General features: G+C 37.3%; 1 long non-coding RNA gene across 3 annotated transcripts in view; it reads left to right on the forward strand.

Moving 5' to 3' along the window:
* The window catches only part of LOC123330436, a 248,184-nt gene that overhangs the window by 187,076 nt on the left and 36,291 nt on the right, over positions 1-24,817 (forward strand). The window contains exons 3-5 of one of the 3 annotated variants that reach the window (XR_006546378.2): positions 18,993-20,293; positions 20,725-20,863; positions 22,246-22,542. This is a non-coding gene — a long non-coding RNA (uncharacterized LOC123330436). The other 2 variants (XR_006546379.2, XR_006546380.2) reach the window with 2 other exon arrangements.

Genomic DNA, 24,817 nt, shown 5'->3' on the forward strand with positions numbered 1-24,817 from the left:
TTAATTAAACATTCACATCACAAATATGCTTCCATTTTATTCCTCCTAAAACAGAATTGCTTGTGATTCCCTCCATATAACTTTCTACCCTATTTAAGCATCATAAATTTGAATCTGCATAGGTGAAATCTCAGATTCCTTCGTGAATTCCATTTCCCCTGATTGTACTGTCTAATTTGCTTCTGAAACAGACTTTAACTTTTACCTCCCTTCCTGACTTGATCTATCATATTTGACCAGTCATTGTCTATCTAATTATTTCCTTTGGATATTAAGGTTTATTGAAATGTTATGAAGTCAATAAAAAAAGAATAGATAATTTTAATAATAATACTATTATTATTCTAGAGTTCCTACTATATACTAGGTATTGCTTTAGGATATGTAAATTTTTTCCCTTCATCTTACTCTATGAGGTCAGAATTTCCAATTAACAGATGAGGAAAACTAAACATATGCAGGTTAAATAGCTTACTTAAGGTTCCATAGCTAGTAAGTAGAACTAGGATTCCCACGTAAATGATTCCAACATTGACTGTAAAGCCTGTGTGTTGCCATATTGCCTTTTGAGAAGCTAAGCAAATATATATATATATTGTTTTCAAACTGTAAAAATGATAGGCATAGTTTCTTTTTCTGTTTTAAAAGTGCCATTATTCATAGAAAAAGCAGTATCAGCTAGTGTTCTTATGATGCCTTTCTTTTAAAAGCAGCAGTGTCTGTGAAAGTGCTTTGTACATTATAAAGTCCTAGACAAACATAAGATATAATTGTAATAATAGCAATGAATTCAAAGCACTTTTATTATAACCCTGTCAACAGCTATGGCATTGTTATTCCAAATACAGGTATATCATGCTCTGTGAAATAAAAGGTTTTCTGAAAAACTGTAGGTTATTTATTTTTTTTTAAGTACCATTTAAAATACATGAAAAAGCTTATTACTTCTGGGTAAAGCCTACAACAAAGTAAAAAATTAGCTTGTAATGCGACTAATTCCCTAATTATGTTTTGAACAGATTAAGTTTGAACTTAAACTTTTTAGCATTAAAGTTTTTAAAGCAGAGTTGTTGTTCAGTTACTAAGTTGTGTCTGACTCTTTGCAACCCCATGGACTGCAACATGCCAGGCTTCCCTGTCCTTCACCATCCCCTGGAGTTTGCTCAAATTCATGTCTATTGAGTCAGTGTTGACTGACATCCGTCATCTCTTGAAATAATCTCCAAAAAGACACTATGGTAAGGCTGCTAACTTACTTTTGAGATCAGGAACCGTTGTAAGAGCTATACATTATGGAATCCCTCAGTTAAGTTCAGTTCAGTTGCTCAGTCATGTCCGATTCTTTGCGACCCCATGAATCGCAGCATGCCAGGCCTCCTTGTCCATCGCCAACTCCCAGAGTTCACTCAGACTCACGTCCATCGAGTCAGTGATGACATCCAGCCATCTCATCCTCTGTCGTCCCCTTCTCCTCCTGCCCCCAATCCCTCCCAGCATCAGAGTCTTTTCCAATGAGTCAACTCTTCGCATGAGGTGGCCAAAGTACTGGAGTTTCAGCTTTAGCATCATTCCTTCCAAAGAAATCCCAGGGCTGATCTCCTTCACAATGGACTGGTTGGATCTCCTTGCAGTCCAAAGGACTCTCAAGAGTCTTCTCCAACACCACAGTTCAAAAGCATCAATTCTTTGGCTCTCAGCTTTCTTCACAGTCCAACTCTCACATCCATACATGACCACTGGAAAAACTTTGACTAGCCTTGACTAGACGGACCTTTGTTGGCAAAGTAATGTCTCTGCTTTTCAATATATTATCTAGGTTGGTCATAACTTTTCTTCCAAGGAGTAAGCGTCTTTTAATTTCATGGCCACAGGCACCATCTGCAGTGATTTTGGAGCCCCCAAAAATAGAGTCTGACACTGTTTCCATTGTTTCCCATCTATTTCCCATGAAGTGATGGGACCAGATGCCATGATCTTCATTTTCTGAATGTTGAGCGTTAAGCCAACTTTTTCACTCTCCTCTTTCACTTTCATCAAGAGGTTTTTTAGTTCCTCTTCACTTTCTGCTATAAGGATGGTGTCATCTGCATATCTGAGGTTATTGACATTTCTTCTGGCAATCTTGATTCCAGCTTGTGCTTCTTCCAGTCCAGCGTTTCTCATGATGTACTCTGCATATAAGTTAAATAAGCAGGGTGACAATATACAGCCTTGACGTACTCCTTTTCCTATTTGGAACCAGTCTGTCATTCCATGTCCAGTTCTAACTGTTGCTTCCTGACCTGCATATAGGTTTCTCAAGAGACAGGTCAGGTAGTCTGGTATTCCCATCTCCTTCAGAATTTTCCACAGTTTATTGTGGTCCACACAGTCAAAGGCTTTGGCATAGTTAATAAAGCAGAAATAGATGTTTTTCTGGAACTCTCTTGCTTTTTCGATGGGGAATCCCTAGGATTGTATTAATCCAAAGCCTGAACTCTTTATGAAAGTAAAAAAGGAGAGTTGAAAAAGTTGGCTTTTTCAGTCACCACTGCAGATGGTGACTGCAGCCATGAAATTAAAAGATGCTTACTCCTTGGAAGGAAAATTATGACCAACCTAAACAGCATATTAAAAAGCAGAGACTACTTTGCCAACAAAGGTCCATCTAGTCAATGCTATGGTTTTTCCTCTAGTCATGTGTGAATGTGAGAGTTGGACTATAAAAAAAGCTGAGCACCGAAGAATTGATGCTTTTGAACTGTGGTGTTGGAGAAGATTCTTGAGAGTCCCTTGGACTGTAAGGCGATCCAACCAGTTCATCCTAAAGGAAATCAGTCCTGAATATTCATTGGAAGGACTGATGCTGAAGCTGAAACTCCAATACTTTGGCCACCTGATGCGAAGTGCTGACAAATTTGAAAAGACCCTGATGCTGGGAAAGATTGAAGGTGGGAGGAAAAGGGGACGACAGAGGATGAAATGGTTGGATGGCATCACCGACTCAATGGACATGAGTTTGAGTAAACTCCAGGAGTTGGTGATGGACAGGCAGGCCTGGAGTGCTGCAGTCCATGGGGTCACAAAGCATTGGACAAGACCGAGCAACTGAACTGAACTGAACTATTATCCCTTCACATTGGTGTCCACTAAAATATGGACAACTAGACATATTTCATGAGAAAAAATATTAAGTACCCACCTATAAATCAGCTCATATATTTTATGTATGCAGTGAACACATTATACAATATTCAGATTTGGAAAATATTATGAAAGCTCATATAATATTTCTGTTTTGCCTGTCTTCATTTTCAGAACAACATAACATCAGATTGTATCTATTAAAATAGTATTTTTCTACTTAAAAAAATATATAAACTTAAATCTTATCTGTTAATTAATTCTTAGTATAGGACATGTTTTGCTTCATAAAGCTAAATTCCTAATGCCTCACTCATTATGTTTATTAACCTTATTACTTCTGTTTCATACAAAGTTATGAAATACATACTATGTGAGAATGTATCTGCCAACATAAAGAAGCACACATAAACATTGTAATAATGTTAAAAGTCATGTTGTTAATCACTAGGGTGGCCATTTTGTTGCAATTTCTTCCGTGATCATAACCTGCATTCCTGACTCTAGATATAGCACTCATGACTGACTATTATGTCAATGGGGGCAGAATTTGAGTTGAAACATGGTAGAAAGCATAAAACCAGGAATCAGAAGTAACTGCTTAAGGGACAATATTCTATAGTTTGCTTGGCCCAATAAAGAATATATATAGCAATTCCAATTCAGATGGTAAGAAAAAATAAACTCATGACATAATGATCATATGGAGTCAACTATTCAAATGCATGTTCAAAGTCTCATGCTACTAAAAGTAAAATTTCTGGTAAATTCATGATTTACCTTGCTAGTAATTTGTATCCTAAGTAGATGGAAGAAATTATAGGAAAACTAATTATATAAGCCTAAATTTGCTCAACAAGTGAGGACTTCTCAGAGAAGTATTAATAGAAAAAAAAAAAATAGAACACTCAAAGAAAGTAGTCATTTAATATTAGAGCTTAAAATGGCCAGAAATGGTGAATATTGGACATAATCAGATATATGCCCTATAGCTACCTGTCCAATAAGTTAGCCCATTAAATTAAAATTAGTTAAAATTTAATAAAATTAAAGGTTTAGCTTCTCAATTGTACTAGCCAGTAGCTACCCTTTTGGACATAATATTTCCATTATTGCAGAAAGTTCTTTTGGACAGTGTTATCCTAGACTTCAGAAAGGCAGATTTTTAAATATTTAGATTAAGGATAAATATAACTTTATGAGCACCATCTCTAAAAAGTTAGCTCAAGAAAAATAAAGAAGCCCTCCAAAAAAAATAACACTAAAATTTCACCCAATGCGTAATACATTGTTTTGTAATTGGATTTCTGCTTGTATTGCAAACCAGTTTTGAAGGCAGGAATGTATCTAGCTCTTTCACTGTATCTACTACATAGTAAGTGTATTGATAGGAATTTTAATTGGTAGATAAAGAAACCGTCAGGCAAAAAGGGAAGGGTATAAGTAAAGAGCAGAATGATGTCACAGAAATCTGTTTGATCACATTTAGATCACTGATTGTGTATAAAGGATATAAGAAAGGACATATAAAGGGGATAATTTGAGAGTTGCTTCCAGGGAAAAGTAAATGAGAGAGACTTGCTGCAGGATTTTTATCTTCTGTTAAGAAATGACTGAAAAAGAGAGTAGGAGGGATAGACAGAGAGAGAGATAGTTATTCTCTAAATTCTTTTTCTCTACCTTCCCTGTCAATAAAAAAGACTTTCAGATAAGAAAGAAGATAATGGCATTTGTTATTGGGGATTATAGCCCAAGATTAGGCAAAAAGATGAAGAAACAATGCCAATTGTTGGAATTCAAGTCTCATATCCCAGAGATACTACTTTCAGAGGTACTATGAGAATTTTCAGTCAAGCTTAAGGAACTCCAGATGTTTTTGAGAAAATATACAGATTGGGAGAGGTGTCAAAAGCCTGAATAAGAGGGGACAGTTCCCTAATTTTCTAGAAATGTTGTGTTGATTTTAAAATCAATTACTTAAAAGTTATTTTTGTAAGCACTTGGAAAAGGGAATTTTGATCACTAGGAATAAATACATGTTCACAGAGAACAAATGTCTTCACTTCCTTTTAGATGGAATAATTTCAGAGAATTTCTCAGACTTTCAGTTTTCTTTGCCTAGGATAAGAGTCTAAGAAACAGAGCAGAAAACTGCTGAAAGCCAAAGGGAGCTTTCAGTATTCTTATAGTGCTGGAAAGACAAAAACTGGAGTTCAGGATCTATCAAAGAAATGGGACCTGGGAGATAAAGTGAACTAGATGTAATCAGAGCCTTACAAAGACTGTAGTCTAACTGTAACTTATTCTCTTATTGCATTTGGGTGATCTGCATTTGTTCTGCCCTATTGCTTCCCAGATGATAGGGTGCATTTTCTTCAAAGGAAGGTATAATCATTCAAAACCTCTAAAATTTCCACACACAATATTTGGCATCCATTCCATACTTTCCAGGAATACCAAGAAACAGGACCAAAGGGAGAAAAAAAAAAAGTGTGCAGTAGAAACAGGCACAGAGACAGAGTTAACCAGATATTGGAGTTATCAGAAATAACTCCTTAACTCCAAACTGATAATAATTTGAGGAACAAAAGAACAACTCACACAAAAAATTAAAGAATGTTCTAAAACTGAAAATATAATAACTGAAATTGAAGTATCTATAAATACATTTAACAGCAGTTTGGAAACAGATGAAGAGAGTATTATTATATGATAGATCAGTAAAAAATAGTCAAGCCACAGCATAAAGAGCTAAGTGGATGAAAAATGAAAAGCATAAAATACATAGAAAACATGTTGAAAATATCTAGCATGTAATTGGAATCCTACAAGGAAAAGAGAGATATTAATAAAGTAGCATTCCAACTGATAATATTTTCTAAAGGAGTGAAATGATATGAAGTCACAGATATCTCAAGTGGGATAAATATAAAGAAAAGCACACCTCGAAACCCTAAAGACTCCAACAGAAAATTACTAAAACTAATCAATGAATAGAGTAAAGTTGCAGTATATAAAAAAAAAAACACACAGAAATCCCTTGCATTCTATACATTCATAATGAGAAAATAGAAAGAGAAATTAAGGAAACAATTCCATTCACCATTGCAACGAAAAGAATAAAATACTTGGGAATATATCTACCTAAAAAAACTAAAGAGCTATGTATCAGTTCAGTTCAGTTGCTCAGTCGTGTCCAACTCTTTGTGACCCCATGAATTGCAGTACGCCAGGCCTCCCTGTCCATCATCAACTCCCAGAGTTCACTCAAACTCACGTCCATCGAGTCGGTGATGCCATCCAGCCATCTCATCCTCTGTCGTCCCCTTCTCCTCCAGCCCCCAATCCCTCCCAGCATCAGAGTCTTTTCCAATGAGTCAACTCTTCGCATGAGGTGGCCAAAGTACTGGAGTTTCAGCTTTAGCATCAGTCCTTCCAATGAACACCCAGGGCTGATCTCTTTTAGAATGCACTGGTTGGATCTCCTTGCAGTCCAAGGGGCTCTCAAGAGTCTTCTCCAACACCACAGTTCAAAAGCATCAATTTTTCGGCGCTCAGCTTTCTTCACAGTCCAACTCTCACATCCATACATGAGCACTGGAAAACCATAGCCTTGACCAGACAGACGTTTGTTGGCAAAGTAATGTCTCTGCTTTTGAATATGCTATATAGGTTGGTCATAACTTTCCTTCCAAGGAGTAAGCGTCTTTTAATTTCATGACTGCAGTCACCATCTGCAGTGATTTTGGAGCCCAAAAAAATAAAGTCTGACAAGGTTTCCACTGTTTCCCCATCTATTTCCCATGAACTGATGGGACCGGATGCCGTGATCTTCGTTTTCTGAATGTTGAGCTTTAAGCCAACTTTTTCACTCTCCACTTTCACTTTCATCAAGAGGCTTTTTAGTTCCTCTTCACTCTCTGCAATAAGGGTGGTGTCATCTGCATATCTGAGGTTATTGATATTTCTCCCGGCAATCTTGAATCCAGCTTGTGCTTCTTCCAGTCCAGCGTTTCTCATGATGTACTCTGCATATAAGTTAAATAAACAGGGTGACAATATACAGCCTTGACGTACATCTTTTCCTATTTGGAACCAGTCTGTTGTTCCATGTCCACTTCTAACTGTTGCTTCCTGACCTGCATACAAATTTCTCAAGAGGCAGATCAGGTGGTCTGGTATTCCCATCTCTTTCAGAATTTTCCACAGTTTATTGTGATCCACACAGTCAAAGGCTTTGGCATAGTCAATAAAGCAGAAATAGATGTTTTTCTGGAACTCTCTTGCTTTTTGGATGATCCAGTGGATGTTGGCAATTTGATCTCTAGTTCCTCTGCCTTTTCTAAAACCACCTTGAACATCAGGAAGTTCACGGTTCACATATTGCTGAAGCCTGGCTTGGAGAATTTTGAGCATTACTTTACTAGCGTGTGAGATGACTGCAATTGTGCAGTAGTTTGAGCTTTCTTTGGCATTGCCTTTCTTTGGGATTGGAATGAAAACTGACCTTTTCCAGTCCTGTGGCCACTGCTGAGTTTTCCAAATTTGCTGGCATGTTGAGTGCAGCACTTTCACAGAATCGTCTTTCAGGATTTGAAATAGCTCAACTGGAATTCCATCACCTCCACCAGCTTTGTTCATAGTGATGCTTTCTAAGGCCCACTTGACTTCACATTCCAGGATGTCTGGCTCTAGGTGAGTGATCACACCATCGTGATTATCTGGGGTGTGAAGATCTCTTTTGTACACTTCTTCTGTGTATTCTTGCCATCTCTTCTTAATATCTTCTGCTTCTGTTAGGTCCATACCATTTCTGTCCTTTATTGAGCCCATCTTTGCATGAAATGTTCCCTTGGTATCTCTGATTTTCTTGAAGAGATCTCTAGTCTTTCCCATTCTGTTGTTTTCCTCTATTTCTTTGCATTGATCGCCGAAGAAGCCTGTCTTATCTCTTCTTGCTATTCTTAATAAAGCAGAAATAGATGTTTTTCTGGAACTCTTGCTTTTTGGATGATCCAGCAGATGTTGGCAATTTGATCTCTAGTTCCTCTGCCTTTTCTAAAACCAGCTTGAACATCTGGAAGTTCACAGTTCACATATTGCTGAAGCCTGGCTTGGAGGATTTTGAGCATTACTTTACTAACGTGTGAGATGAGTGCAATTATGCAGTAGTTTGAGCATTCTTTGGCATTGCCTTTCTTTGGGATTGGAATGAAAACTGACCTTTTCCAGTCCTGTGGCCACTGCTGAGTTTTCCAAATTTGCTGGCATATTGAGTGCAGCACTTTCACAGCATCGCCTTTCAGGATTTGAAATAGCTCAACTGGAATTCCATTATCTCCACTAACTTTGTTCATAGTGATGCTTTCTAAAGACCTATATATAGAAAACTATAAAACACTGGTGAAAGAAATCAAAGAGGACACTAATAGATGGAGAAATATACCATGTTCATGGATCTGAAGAATTAATATAGTGAAAATTAGTATGCTACCCAAAGCAATCTATAGATTCAATGCAATCCCTATCAAGCAACCAACTGTATTTTTCACAGAACTAGAACAAATAATTTCACAATTCGTATAGAAATACAAAAAACCTCAAATAGCCAAAGCAATCTAGAGAAAGAAGAATGGAAATGGAGGAATCAACCTGCCTGACCTCAGGCTCTACTACAAAGCCACAGTCATCAAGACAGTATGGTACTGGCACAAAGACAGAAATATAGATCAATGGAACAAAATAGAAAGCCCAGAGATAAATCCATGCACCTATGGACACCTTATCTTTGACAAAGGAGGCAAGAATATACAATGGAGAAAAGACAATCTCTTTAACAAGTGGTGCTGGGAAAACTGGTCAACCACTTGTAAAAGAATGAAACTAGACCACTTACTAACACCATACACAAAAATAAACTCAAAATGGATTAAAGATCTAAACATAAGACCAGAAACTATTAAACTCCTAGAGGAGAACATAGGCCAAACACTCTCCGACATACATCACAGCAGGATCCTCTATGACCCACCTCCCAGAATATTGGAAATAAAAGCAAAAATAAACAAATGGGACCTAATTAAACTTAAAAGCTTCTGCACAACAAAGGAAACTATTAGCAAGGTGAAAAGACAGCCTTCAGAATGGGAGAAAATAATAGCAAATGAAGTAACTGACAATTAATCTCAAAAATATACAAGCAACTCCTGCAGCTCAATTCCAGAAAAATAAACGACCCAATCAAAAAATGGGCCAAAGAACTAAATAGACATTTCTCCAAAGAAGACATACAGATGGCTAACAAGCACATGAAAAGATGCTCAACATCACTCATTATCAGAGAAATGCAAATCAAAACCACAATGAGGTACCATTTCACGCCAGTCAGAATGGCTGCGATCCAAAAGTCTACAAGCAATGAATGCTGGAGAGGGTGTGGAGAAAAGGGAACCCTCTTATACTGTTGGTGGGAATGCAAACTAGTCCAGCCATTATGGAGAACAGTGTGGAGATTCCTTAAAAAACTGGAAATAGAACTGCCTTTATGACCCAGCAATCCCACTGCTGGGCATACACACCAAGGAAACCAGAATTGAAAGAGACATGTGTACCCCAGTGTTCATCACAGCACTGTTTATAATAGCCAGGACATGGAAGCAACCTAGATGTCCATCAGCAGATGAATGGATAAGAAAGCTGTGGTACATATACACAATGGTGTATTACTCAGCCATTAAAAAGAATACAGTTGAATCAGTTCTAATGAGGTGGATGAAACTGGAACCTATTATACAGAGTGAAGTAAGCCAGAAAGAAAAACACCAATACAGTATACTAACGCATATATGTGGAATTTAGAAAGGTGGTAATGATAACCCTGTATGCGAGACAGCAAAAGAGACACAGATGTATAGAACAGTCTCCTGGACTCTGTGGGAGAGGGCAAGGGTGGGATGATTTGGGAGAATGGCACTGAAACATGTATAATATCATATATGAAACAAAAAATACATAAATAAAGGCATAATTTGATCCTGTCTTATTTTGAAAAAAAAAGAAAGAAAGAAAGAAAAGCACAGCTCGGCCTATCAGTAGAACTGCTGAAAATGAAAACTGAGGAGAAAAATCTTATATGAAGGTAAAGAAAGACATTATTTCATAGAAGCAACAACAAGACTGACAGCTGACTTCTCAGCAGAAATAATGGAGGCCAAAAATCCTATGGAATGACATCTTTAATATGCTGAAAGAAAAGAACTAAAAATCTGAAATTCTATACTCAGTGAAAACAGCTTTCAAAACAAGATGAAAAAACTTTATAGACAAACAAAACCTGAACAAGAACTCAGCAAGCAGCACACCTCACCTAAAACAACAACAACAACAAAGGGAAAGGAAATCTATAGATAGAAACAAAGCAACCCTGGGCGGCGGGTGGGGGGAGGAAACAATGTGTAAATGGAGGCAAGAGCAATGCACAAGGTACATATGTTAATAAATTTGAATGAATCTTAACTGTACATTACAAAAAAGGAAGTATCTTGTTAGGTTTAAAATATATGAACAATAAAATACATGTGTTAATGATAACATGAAGGGTGGTAAACAAAATGAGACTAACCTAAGGTTCTAGTATAACTGGGAAGTGGTAAAAGCACTAATTTGTAATACTAGATTATAGTTAAGTCAGAGATGTAAGTTATCAAATTTAGGGTAACACTCAACAGTAAAAACATGTATTATTAACAAGGTAATAGAGAAGAAGGTGGAAAAACAAAAATGCTTGATTAATCTCAAGGAATGCAAAAAAAGGAGTGAAACAACATAAACCAGATAATATAGGAAATAATAAGGTAATATGTGTAAATTTTAAATGTATAAGTAACTACTTTAAATATAAATTGACTCAATTCTCCCATTAAAAGTCAAAATTCTAAGAGTAGATAAAAGATAAAATCTAACTAAAAAACAGATATAGTTAAAAAGATAAAAAATACTCCACCTATACCAGAACAATGGCCAGATCTGGACAAATATGACCTGAACAACTATATTAAGATTAGACAAAATAGATTTTAAGGCAAGAGATAAAGATGTATATGGCATGATTATTAAAGGGTCAGTTCAACACAATATAATTTCTTCATTTGTGTCCACTTGATAACATAGACATAAAATATATAAAGCAAAAATTTACAAAACAAAAAAAAAGTACACAAATTCACATCACAGTGTAGGACTGTAACACACTTTTAACACATCTCTTGTAACCAATAAAACAATTAGACAAGCAGTCCAAAAAAATCAGTAAGAATATAGATTAACTAAACAACGTAATGATTCGACATGACTTAGTTATATGTCAGAGAAGGCAATGGCAAGCCACTCCAGTACTCTTGCCTAGAAAATCCCATGGATGGAGGAGCCTGGTGGGCTGCATTCCATGGGGTCGCTATGAGTCGGTTGCGACTGAGCAACTTCACTTTCACTCTTCACTTTCACGCGATAGAGAAGGAAATGGCAACCCACTCCAGTGTTCTTGCCTGGAGAATCCCAGGGACGGCAGAGCCTGGTGGGCTGCCGTCTGTGGGGTCGCACAGAGTCGGACACGACTGAAGCGACTTAGCAGTAGCAGTAGCAGTAGTTATATGTAACACAATGCACCTCACAGTGGCACATTCTTTTCAAGTAAATATTTACCAAAGTTGACTATAATGCAACTCTCAAAAGTAAATTTAAATCATCTGGAGTTGACTATGACCACAGAGATCTGGAAAGCACTCACAAGAAGCTAAAAATCAATAAAAGTAAGAACTAAAAGTTTTGTGAATCCCTAAAGGTGTGGAACTTAAGCTATATACTTCTAAAAGGCTATGGACCAAAGAGGAAATAAGAAAATATTTTGAATTAAATAATAATGAATATATGACAAATGAAAAGCTAAGAGTTATAACTAAAGCAATGCTTAGAGGAAAATTTACAGCCTTTGAATTAATGTTTAAAAAGAAAAAAGGCTAAAAATCAGTGATATAACTATCTTATCAAGAAATTAGAAGAAGAATAGAAAAGGAAACCTGAAGAAAATAGAAGGAAAAAAACAATAAGGGCAGAAATGAATTAGATGGAAATCAATTGTATAATAGAGGAAACCAAGAGCAGCAGAATATTCATTTTTCTCAAGTGCACATACCACTTCAAATAAATAATAATTTAAATTAATAAATAAATAGACTGTGTTGGGCCATAAAACAAATCTTGAGCTGAAATTACATAGAATATATTCCATTAATACAGTGGTATTTAATTAGAATTTCACAGTAGTAAGATACCTAGAAAAGTAACTGAATGTTTGGAAATTAAACAACACACTTATAAATAATACAGTGTCCAGGGCTTCCCTGGTGACTCAGCTAATGAAGAATCTGCCTGCAATGCAGGAGACCTGTGTTCGAACCCTAGGTTGGGAAGATCCACTGGAGAAGGGAACAGCTACCCATTCCAGTATTCTGGCCTGGAGAATTCTATGGACTATTCAGTCCATGGGGTTGCAAAGAGATGGACACAACTGAGTGACTTTCACTTTCAAGAAGAAATCACAAATCACAAAATAATGATAATAAATACACATCTTATGAAAGGTTAGTTTAGTTTACAGTGTAGCTCAGATGATAAAGAATGTGCCTGCAGTGTTGAAGACCTGGGTTTGATCCCTGGGTCAGGAAGATCCCTGGAGAAGGAAATGGCAATTCACTCCAGTATTCTTCCCTGGAGAATCCTATGGACCGAGGAGCCTGGCAGGCTACAGTCCATGGGATCGCAAAGAGTTGGACACGACTGAGTGACTAACACTTTCACTTTCACTATGAAAGTACATGGGATACAACTAAAGCAGTCCTTAGAGGGAGATTTATGGATTTACACATCTGTATTGGGGCTTCCCTGGTAGGTCAGCTGGTAAAGAATCCACCTGCAGGAGACCCTGGTTCGATTGCTGGGTCGTCGGGAAGATCCCTTGGAGAAGGGCATGGCAACCCACTCCAGTTTTGTTGCCTGGAGAATCCCATAGACAGAGGATCCTGGTGGGCTACTGTCCATGGGGTCACAAAGAGTCGGACACGACTGAGCAACTAAACACAGTTCACATCTATATTAGAAAAGAAGAAAAGTGTAAAGTGAATTTTCTAAGATTCAACCTTGTGAATCTAGAAAAAGAGAAGCAAATCAAACCCAAAATAAGTTAAAGAAAGGTCCTTGCTGGTTATCCATAAGGACCTACTGTCTAGCACATGGAACTCTGCTAAATGTTACATGGCAGCCTGGATGGGAGGAGAGTTTGAGGGAGAATGGATACGTGTATATGCATGGCTGAGTCCCTTTGCTGTTCACCTGAAACTATCACAGCACTGTTAATTGACTATACCCCAATACAAAATTCAATGTCTAGAAAACTAAAGTGAACATTGCAATTAAAAAATAAGTAAAAGAAAGGAAATTGTAAAATTTAGAGTAGAAATCAAAAGAAGATCAATAGATAGAAGTTGATCCATTGAAATGATTAATAAAATTGATTTTTGAAAAAACAAGAAAAAAGAAAATACAGCTTACTAATATCACAAATGAAAGAGAGGACATTACTAAAGTTTTGACAGACAAAAAATAGATAACGAAATATTGGACAACTTTGTTCTGATCAATTTGATAACTAAGATGAAATAGACAAATTCCTTGAAAAATGCAGCTTACCAAAATTGATACAAAAAAATTGAAAATTAAATAGTCCTAGAACATTGTCTTAAATATTGAATTTATAATTGAAAAATTGTCCACAATTTTTAGGCCTATAGCTTCACTATCCAATGTTTAAGTATAAAACAACGACAAGCTTACACGAAATTTTTCAGAGTATAAAGGGAGGGAACACTCTTCAACTCATTTCATAAAGATACCAAGACCCTTATAACAAAAGGTCATTTCAAGTCATTTACCAAAGTCATTTCAAGAAAAGAAAATTATAGCCCAATTTCTGTCATGAATATGGGTTCAAAACCTTTAGCAAGATATTAACAGGTAAAATATTGCAATATGTTGAAAGATAAATACATCATGAGCAAGTGGGTTTTTCAAGGACTGCAAGGTTGGTTTAACATATGAAAATCATTGTGATTCATCATAACAACAACTTTGAACTGTTACCGATTTCAATAGATGCAAAAAAGGCATTTGACAAAATATAACAACCATTTAAAAAAAGTTCTTAGCAACTGGGAATAGAAGAATACCTCTTCCACTTGATAAAGGGCATTTTTGTTAATGATAACAGGCAGAATTATTTCTCTCCTAAATTCAGAAACAAGGCAATGATGTCTCCTAAGATTGGAAGCAAGGCAAGAATATTTACTTTCACCACTTGCACTCTGTTCACCATCGTGCTACATGTTCTTACCAAGTTAAAGACAAAAATTAGTGGACGTGATTACTGGAAATGAAAACTTAAGCTATCTACTTAGAGATGAATTCATTGCATTTGCAGGAAATTATAAGGAATCCCTTTTTAAAAACTACCATTCATGTAAAAGGTGGGAAGGAAAATATGTTATTAATATCTGGGCATAATATGTTAATATCTGGAAGGATAAATGAGAAACCAGTAACTGATTACCAGTTTGAGGGTGAGGTTAGAAACTCATGGCTAGAAGAGGAGCAGGGGGGAGACTTTTTGCTTTCGAAGTTATTTAAATTATTGATGCTTAAAATAGTTAATATATCATATTACGGATTCAAAACTATCTCTTTTTTAAAAGACTGAAAGTTGGAATTGCCTGTCAATGTAGTAAATAATGAGCACCTCTCAGCTCCCACAGCTCTCCTCTCAGTTCCCATAGCCCTCCACAGCAAACAGGATAGGACTCTCTTTTTAGACTTAGATACTATGTGCCATGATCATCATTTCAGAATTACACATACATTTTTAAAGGAACATTTTCATAGGTATATTATGAACTGCATTAATATGAGCTGTAGTTTGACTTTTGATTATTGATAAATAACAATCTGTCTGCCATGAAAAGTAAAAAAAAAGTGTTAGTTGCTCAGTCGTGTCTCACTCTTTGGGACCCCATGTTCTGTCCATGGAATTCTCCAGACAAGAATACTGGAGTGGGTTGCCATTTCCTCCTCCAGGGGATCTTCCCAACTCGGGGATCGAACCCAGGTCTCCTGCATTGCAGGGAGATTCTTTACCATCTGAGCTACCAAGAAGCCCCATTTAATGCTTTCTCACTAAATCTTTTACCTGCATTGCTATTTAGTAGTAGCAGTAAAGAGTAAATATTATTTCCTTTACCTTATTTCTCTCTAATACCAATCAATACACTGAAATAACAATAATATAGCAAAGATAAAATTAAACATTGTAAGTGTTGTTACACGCAAATACTGTGCTAAATTCTTAACATGATTTGTTTCAATATTTAATACCCATAATACTGTCAACAGAGACAGAAAAAATAAGAAGTTTAAAGGCCTGATTCAGATTAAATAGCCATTGTCCACATTAATTCATTGTACTCTGTAGTTTGGTACACTGTAACAGTTGAGAGTGTGTGTATGTGTGTGTATGTGTGTGTGTGTGTTATAAAGGACACTCAAAAGTGGAAGTTTGGGAAATGAGTGGGCGAAAAGCAACAGAATTTAGAACACGCTTACTTACTCACTTTCACTTTCACTTTACCTGCTCATAATGATAAATAGAGACCAGTTTCAGGTCAACATCATGCCACCAAATAGAAATCTGTGCTGATATACAAACCAAAGCAAAACTGTCTTTCTTTCGGTAATTTAAACAGATATAAGATTATTTTAATATGAATTATTAAAGTAATTTGAACTACATCCACCTGACTAAGGGAAGTAATGAAATCTCTTTTTTTTTCTGAATTCTGCTTCTTGCTTAGTTTTCCTTTATGAATTCATCGAGGCCATTAGTAATATTCCAAATATTTTATCAGTTCTGAATCCACCCAATAGATTTCATTCACTATTTGCTCCTCTCTATTCATCATAAACATGCACTAATCCACACTGATCATTTTAACATCCTGAAAATGTTAGAAAACACAGTAATCTTCACCCTGAGAATTAACCAGCACCAACAGGATCAGGCCTGCCCCAGATGATTCCACCTGCTCTTTAGCAACATATACTGTGATAGCACCAAGCATTCCCTCTGTCACAAATACCTGGACCAGGAGGCACTTTACTGAATCCCCAAATTGGGAGTAGCTGTGATTTTGGCTTCCGAGCCGTAGACAGCTGCGGGGGGTGCAGGCACCAAGTTGCCGCTTGTTTCCTCAGCCACAGACCTAGAAGGGCCTGTCTCGGTGCTCATCTTGATAAACCCCAACAGCTCCCTGTAACAGGAGCCCCATCTGAGACTAATGAAGAACCAAAGACGGTTTCTGAAAACCTGTACTACAAAGTATTATGCTGTGGCTCTGAATGGACTCCTCTTCATATATTCTTTCTTCTCCCCTCCCTTCCAAATCCATGCCCTTGTTTAGTTCCAGTTTCCGTTAAAATGCTATTTGGGCAGCAGATTTCACAGACCGGCTCCATCTCGATGCTGCCATGCAAAGAAAACACATCAGTCTGACTCTTTATTTAATATAAGGGGAAAAATGGAAATAGCAAAATGTTGTAGTCGCTCTGAGCTATTTCCTAATGAACCAGTTTGTCCCATGAGCTGCAGTGAGGAGGTTCTTCTCCACAGTGAGAACTCTTTATGCATATTAATAGTATGCATGTTTTCCATGTGACTCCTTCTGACTTGCTCTCACCCCATCCTTTGAATTCATTTAAATAAAAATAATTTATGTGGACATTCCTTCAGTCAGGATTTTTCTCTCCCCCTTTCTTAAAGACATCCATAATATTTCGTTGATGCTCTGCATCCAAACCAAGTAGTTATGCTTTTGCATATCATTAGGGCTTTATAAAGAACAACAGCGACATCTGCATGTGCTGCAGCGCCAAGGAGACAGGAAAAATACCAAAAACAAACTCTGAATCGGCCTGGAGGTTGTCTGGCTCCCTGCCTACCCAGCAGCCCCTGCCACCACCATGGATAGGAGTAATTGTACAGTGTAATCACATCATGCCTCATCTGAATATTCATAGCAGAGACAAAGCTTGGAAGGATAAGGGAGGAGCGGGGATAATTTAAATATAAAACAGCATCTCATTTCCAAATCAACTTGTGCCAGTTAGACTGTGTACCAGAATTCAGTATTAAGCAACACTGTTTTACAGATTGGAAATTGGAAGTGAAGAAGACAGAGAAGAGAAGACACTCAATAAAGAAGGGATGGATGACATTATATTCTCATCTTGACTAAGGAAAAACAAAACAAGGCGACAATAACAACAGCGACAGAATAAAAATACTTAAAGTGATATCTGAAGAGTCACCAACAGTGGCTAACCAGCTGCTGTTTTACCAGGAATGAAATAGCCTATTGAGGGAGCTTTAAAAGCTCCCAATTAATATGTTGTGCATGTATTAGATCTACAAAGAACTCACTGTATTCCTTCTCTCCCCACAAATCCTTCCAATACACACTATTCCCTAACCACCACCTTTCTTTCCTGTCAGTTGCAGGGGAAAAAGATCAGAGCAACAGAATAATTGACTAATCGCTTCAAAAGTGACAACATCCCTCTTTAAAAAGAAAGAACAAAAACAAACACATACAAAAAGGTGACTGTTCATTAATGAAGGGATAAATTACCGATGGCTTCTTCATTCTCTTTAGTTCATTACCCCCCAAAAGAAACAAATATAATCCACACGTTAATACTGGAGAGTCTTCATTTTCTTTGTTTTAATATGATGCTCTTTATTTTTTTTTAAGTGTTGGTATTTGTAGAAGCCTGTGCCACTGCATCCCCCAAAGAGCTACTAGTTTCAACCCACTGGAGTTTATATTCCTTTAATTGTCTAGTACAGGAACATTTCTGCTGTTTTAAAAAATATACCGCTCTGCAGGAATTAGAAGAATCCAAGGTTGTATCCAACTTCAAAGGTTTCCAAGTCATAATGATTTTAGCAAAAGTAGAAGACAGATCATGGAACAAGTCCCCGTTTGAAGATAAGCATCATAGGGACCTTTTTTTCTTCCCTCTCTCCCCAACTTTGTACTTCTCCTGGCTCTGAATGCCCCTTGCTAACACGGTTTAATGATATGCAAATGAAATATGCATAAAACCATTCTACTGTATGATGATTAAACACTGGAGACATTAACAGCGGAGGCTTCACTCTTTGTAATAATCCTTCCCAGACCATCCACTTTGATTGCGGAGTTATGGAAACCCATAGCAGTTGGCAGAGAGTGAAAGAGAGAGAAGGAAGGAAAGACGCAGAGACACATCACCCATCTCGGTGCTTCTCCCTCTCCAGAAGAAGTCCCCCCCCTTTGTACTGCATTCCTATTGCTGTCTTTTGTAATCCATCCATGCAGTCGCACCAGAGCGATTAACGGAAAAGAAAAAAAAAACCTCTTTTCTCTTAATGTTTCAAAGCTCATTAGCCAAACGATTATTCCTCATTAACAGCGAAAGCTCATTCATTAAAAGGAAGAATATGCCCAAAAGATGCCAGCGCGGTTAATCCTGAGTCCTGTACTGGGCTGTAAATCCCATACTACTTGTATATTCCATGCGAAAGGGACACGCGCCAATCCACATTTAAAAAAGAAAAAAAAAACAACAACAACAGTTTGTGTGTTTTGTAAAATCCACAAGAGCAGCAATTAATATTCCCATTGAATGACTTTATTTATTTATTTTTTGTCTCTCCCTTTTGTTTCCAGTGGCTGCCCCTGGCTCAGCGCCCGGTGCCAACAGAACACCTTTCAGGATCCACAGCAACGCAGACGACGTAAGTACCAGTCGTTTCCTGAAACTCTTTTTCAGGTTTAAAAAAAAAAAAAAAACCAACCTAAAACATAGAAACAAGCCTCTTTCAACCCTTCTTCTCCCCTGTGTTATGCCACCAGGCTTTCCTAAGTAGCACCTTCCAAAGCACTCTGCCTTCAAGTTTGTGCATGTCTGTGTGGCATACCTCCTCCTCCTCCACTCCCATAGTGGATCCTGTAAAAGGGCTTCAGATCGGCCCCATTCATCTCCCTGGTGATAGCAGTGAACGTAGATAAATCTCTGCCTGCTTGCTGCTGGAGTATGATTTTTATTTTGTCTCCTGTGTATACCTGGGTCAAAAAAAGTGGGATGTATGCACACACGTACATGCACATACACACGTTTCCTTCTGTCTCTTTCTCCATCTTCCTCTCCTTTTACTCACACATGCACACATCCCACATGTGTATATGCATAAACATATACACCTATCTATATACATACCCATACCTCCAACCCCAAAACAGACACATGTCTAAACATTTAAACTGCCTGAAAATAAGTGTATTTATATACACATACAACCTTACACATGTGTCTATATGCAGTCAATAAGTGCCCATCTTTTAATTTATACCCATCTATATCTCCATTTGAATATTCCCTCTCCTCCCAGCGGAAGCTGCCGTGCAATCGCAATCCAGGCTCGTAGAAGCGGTGTTCTTTCCATATGATTTCTGCCTGTAGATCTTTCTGCTCCCTTCTCTGCCTTCTTCCGAGCTGTAGAATTGGCACCTCTCCCTGAGGTTTCCGAATGGCAAGTGGCACCGGCTGTGGCATGCATTCATGCCTCTTCCTATGGCATTTCTCTTCCGATGTCTGCTTTTTCTCTTTGTTTGTTGTTGACTAGGCTGAATGGTGTTTTTTTTTTAAAGTTAATTATAAACGAAGTTGAATAGCAAGGCAACAGCGTGCCCTCCCCCCTCAAAAAAAGCGCCCTTCTTCTGTAACAGATGCCCAGCTCACCCCTGGCATGGGCAAATGGGCACACAAATTTTGTGGCTGTTTTTTGTTTGTTGCTGCATTTGTTGTTTGTTTTCCTTGTTTCTTTTGATTTTTCAAGGAGTCCAGGATCCCGGCCTCTGCTTGGAACGGAACAGTGTCATGGCGGAGACGACGGCCTTTGTCTTGCTGGGTGTGAAAGCATCCGCTGTGCCGACTCCAATGCGGCAGAATCAAGTTTAAAGGAAAACAAGTGATTAAAGTCAGCTTTGTGCCTCTTTGGTGTGGAAGATCCCCAAACCCCAAGTAGCCAAGTCCCTGGGTCCGAGGAAGGGCTCGTGGTTGGAGCAGCCCAGGCTGTAATCCTGGCACTTGCGCCTTCGGTTGCTGCTCGCTGTTCGCTCCTGGGGGTCTGGATAATCTCCCTTGGCTTTACCGCACTGTCTGGCCCGCATACAGGGCCCCTGTAACATATACCCGCTGCTGCTATCGCACGAAACTGTGGCGTTGCCCCTGAATGGATGGCACGGTGCCAACTCTTCTGCCATCCGCCCTTGCAGCTTTTTTTCTTTTCTCCCTCCCTCCCCTTCTTCTTCTCCTCCTCCTCCCGTTGACTTGACGTTAATTAACACACGGGTTAATTGATTTTAAAAGCCGAAGAATTACAGTTAACTTTTCCCACAGGGTACAGACGCCAGCCGCTTGGCACACTCTGCCTTTCGCACTGGTGCAGGGGGGGGGGCAAGGAAAGCCCGCAGCAAAACTAGCAACTGCTGAGGAGCGTTGCCTGCTTATTGGAGTAGAGCCGATAGAAGTCGACGTGGTTGGTACTGCCTCATCCTTACAGTATATATAGCCATTCTGTATTTTGTTAAATAATCAAGGCACAACTCTATCTTCTCCATTTGTTTTTCAAAAACAGGGAAACCGTTCAGAAGTTCTTGTTAGGGGGGAAACCCTCCCCCAGACCATTTATTTCATCCATAGTATGCTTTTTTCCATTAATAAGCAAATACCTGGTCCTTTTTTTTTTTTAAGTCATAAAGAGGAAGGCTAGCCTCCCCTAAATATCACAGGCAAAGGAAAAGCTTTTTTTAAGGAGAAAGTTCCATAAACTTTCTCTCTCTATATCAGTGTTTTGTTTTGTTACTGTTCCTCTTGACTCAAATGAGTTATTTATGGTGAGGAATTTTACTAAGAAAGTAGGTACCTTGTAATCAAAAATGAAATTCATGTGAATGCTCTTTTATTTTTTGTTTGTATGTGTAGATTTTTGTTTTCCCTTCACCCCAATCCCCTGTACAAAATAAAAGCAATTGATACTATAGTTGGGAAGAAGATAGGCAAGGCTGGGAACTTAATGCTTTCACCTTTTCATGCTTTCATTTTATTTCATTTTGTTTTTTAAAAGCACGAAGCAAGTGAAGCGACAAGAGGAATCCATTATGCAAATCATGTCACTTTGCATAATGTTTCATGACTGGAATATGCAGATGAGTTGTATAATTTATGAGTGCCAGTGTCTGTCTAAAAGTGTTTCACACAATTTACAAAGTGAGCCAAGAGACATGGGGAAGGCAGCTCTTCCAACTCCATTGCCAGGAAAGCTCTATATATTTTCCTACAAGTGTTCCCTAGTAATATTGAATACTATTTAAAAGAAATCAAGGTTCCAAATGTTTATGAAAATGAAGATTTTTCCTTTCACTCCTTTCAACCAAATTCTTTGCCTAAAAGTTTACAAAAAATTACTGGATTCTAAATCATTAATTTTTAGACTCTATTTGGAAAAGAGAAGTTACTTGAGCCAAATTTGCCATTTGTATATGGATTTTCCTTTCCATGGCAAGCAATGTTTTAGAGAAACAGATACCTTACCTGGATCTATGAAGACAGAGAAATGGAATTTCTCATTTTGGTTGATTTTGTGTGCCCTGCTGTGAACAACATTTCATAAATTATAGCCTCTTGGATGTTTTAGATATGTAATATGAAAGACTGAGACATTCATTATTCTTCTGAAAGCATAATTCTGCTTTCAGAGAAGTCTTCAAGATAGAAATCACATTCAGTTTTAGTTAAGTCAGTTCAGTTGGTCAATCCATGTCTCATTTTGGAAACTTTTCTGAGATAATTCTCTACCTTTTGAGAAGTCATAACATCTTTGATAATCTGACTAATCTGGCCTTATATCTTTCATTTCAGTCATAACAAGGTCTGTGAAAGAGAAGTACTGGGTGCCATGAAAGTGTATACCAGGAGGACCTAAACTTTGAAGAGCATATCAGGAAAGGCTTCCTGAGGAAAGTGAATTCAAGATCAGTTCTGAAAGCTGAAGAGAAATTAGACAAAAGAGGAAGAAAGTATTCTCCATGCAGAGAATATATTCGGTAACTCCTGAGACAAGAAAAGATCATGGTTGCTTGGAAGAACTATAATAAAACCAGTGTGGCTACAGTACAGATGATGGGTCATTGGATCATGCTGGGAACAGATCAGGAGGTAAGCATGTGAAGGGGTAACTTATTCATTATTTGCATCTATTTTCTGGTGCTTGGTCTCTTATGTCATTATTAATTGTATGTATATCATTAAGTTCATATTGAGAACTGCTTATCATTATAAAATTTTTAATAAAATAATTTTTGATTTTTCAAAATCAACTTATATGTTGAACCATCAGATTTCTGAATCCAACTTTGTGTGACATACTTCTTCTTTCTGAAGAAGAAATTTTAGTGAAGTTTTATTTTCAAAAACTTAATAGCCATTTAAGAAAATAAAAATAAGAACATTCCACCTAAGAAAAGCAAAATAAATTTTTTTCAAATATACTTGGAATGTAAACAAAGATAGACCATTTTTTGGTTCATTTTAAAAAATTAAAATTATTGAAGTCGGGCAAAATATATTTTCTGACTAAACTAAACTAAAAATCAATAACAGAAAGATATCTGGAAAAACCCAAATTTTTGGCAATTAAACACATGGATCACAGAGGCAGTCACAGGGAAATTAGGGAAATTTTCTATTGAATGACAATAAAAACACATTACAAAATTGGTAAGATGCAACTAAAGAAGTACAGAGGAATAAGCTTTAATGCTTTACTTTAGAAACCAAAAAGTTTTGAACCAATAATCTAAGTGTTGTAAGGAAATAAATTAGGCCCAAAACAAGAAGAAAGAAGGAAATAATAAAGATAAGAACATAAACTGGTGAAATTGAGAACAGTAAGGAAAAATCAGTGGCTCAGAGGGTAAAGAATCCGCTTACAATGCAGGAGACTCAGGTTCAATCCCTGGATTGGGAAGATTCCCTGGAGAAGGAAATGGCAACCCACTCCAGCATTCTTGCCTGGAGAATCCCCTGAACACAGGAACCTGTGTTCAAACAGATGTTCAGAGTCGGACACAACTGTGTGACTAAGCAGTAGCAGCAGGGAAAAATCAACATACCCAAAAGCTGGTTCTTCACAAAGAATACAAAATTTTTTTAACATTTAGCCAGACTGAAGAAGAAAAAAAATGAGAAGACACAGATTACCAAGAATAGAAGAGGTCACATCACTATTGATCTGATAGATAGTAAATGGATAATATGGGATAAGTAAATTAAAACTTTGTAAATAAATTTGATAAGCTAATTGGGAAAATTCCTTGAAAGACAAACTATTAGAATTCAAGAAGAAATAACTTGAAATAGTTTTCGGTCTATTAAAGAAATTAAATTTGTAGTTAAAAATACCTTCCTATTAAAAAAACACAGCCCAGATGGTTTCACTGGCAAGTTCTTCCAACATTTAAAGAAGAAATAATATCAGTCCTAAACAACCTCTTTTAGGAAATAGAAAAGGAAGAAACCTTTTCCAACTCATCTTGTAAAGTCAGCATTACTCTGATGCCAAAACCAGGCAACTGTAAGAGCAAAGAACTACAGACCAACACATTACATAAACATAAGCACAAAAATCTTTACCAAAATGTTAACAAATTGGGTTGAATAATATGCAAAAACAATCCATGACCAGGTCAGGTTTATTCCATAGATGCAAGGTTGGTTCAACATTCTAAAATCAATTTGATTTACCATATCATCATCATCACTTTTTTATTTTTTTTTTTTTTTAATTTTATTTTATTTTTAAACTTTACATAACTGTATTAGATTTGCCAAATATCAAAATGAATCCGCCACAGGTTTACATGTGTTCCCCATCCTGAACCCTCCTCCCTCCTCCCTCCCCATTCCATCCCTCTGGGTCGTCCCAGTGCACCAGCCCCAAGCATCCAGTATCGTGCATCGAACCTGGACTGGCAACTCATTTCATACATGATATTTTACATGTTTCAATGCCATTCTCCCAAATCTTCCCACCCTCTCCCTCTCCCACAGAGTCCATAAGACTGTTCTATACATCAGTGTCTCTTTTGCTGTCTTGTACACAGGGTTATTGTTACCATCTTTCTAAATTCCATATATATGCGTTAGTATACTGTATTGGTGTTTTTCTTTCTGGCTTACTTCACTCTGTATAATAGGCTCCAGTTTCATCCACCTCATTAGAACTGATTCAAATGTATTCTTTTTAATGGCTGAATAATACTCCATTGCATCATCACTTTTTTAAATCATCAACTTAATGAATGTAGAAAAATGAGCCACAGTAATCAAAACAATGTGATGATGAAGTAAGGATACACTCAAAGATTAGTGGAGCAGGAGAGAAAGCCCAGAAATAGACACAACTTTTTAATAAAGGGTCAAGGATAACCCA

Source organism: Bubalus bubalis, chromosome 18 (assembly GCF_019923935.1).
Source record: "Bubalus bubalis isolate 160015118507 breed Murrah chromosome 18, NDDB_SH_1, whole genome shotgun sequence".
NCBI classification, from domain to species: Eukaryota; Metazoa; Chordata; class Mammalia; order Artiodactyla; family Bovidae; genus Bubalus; species Bubalus bubalis.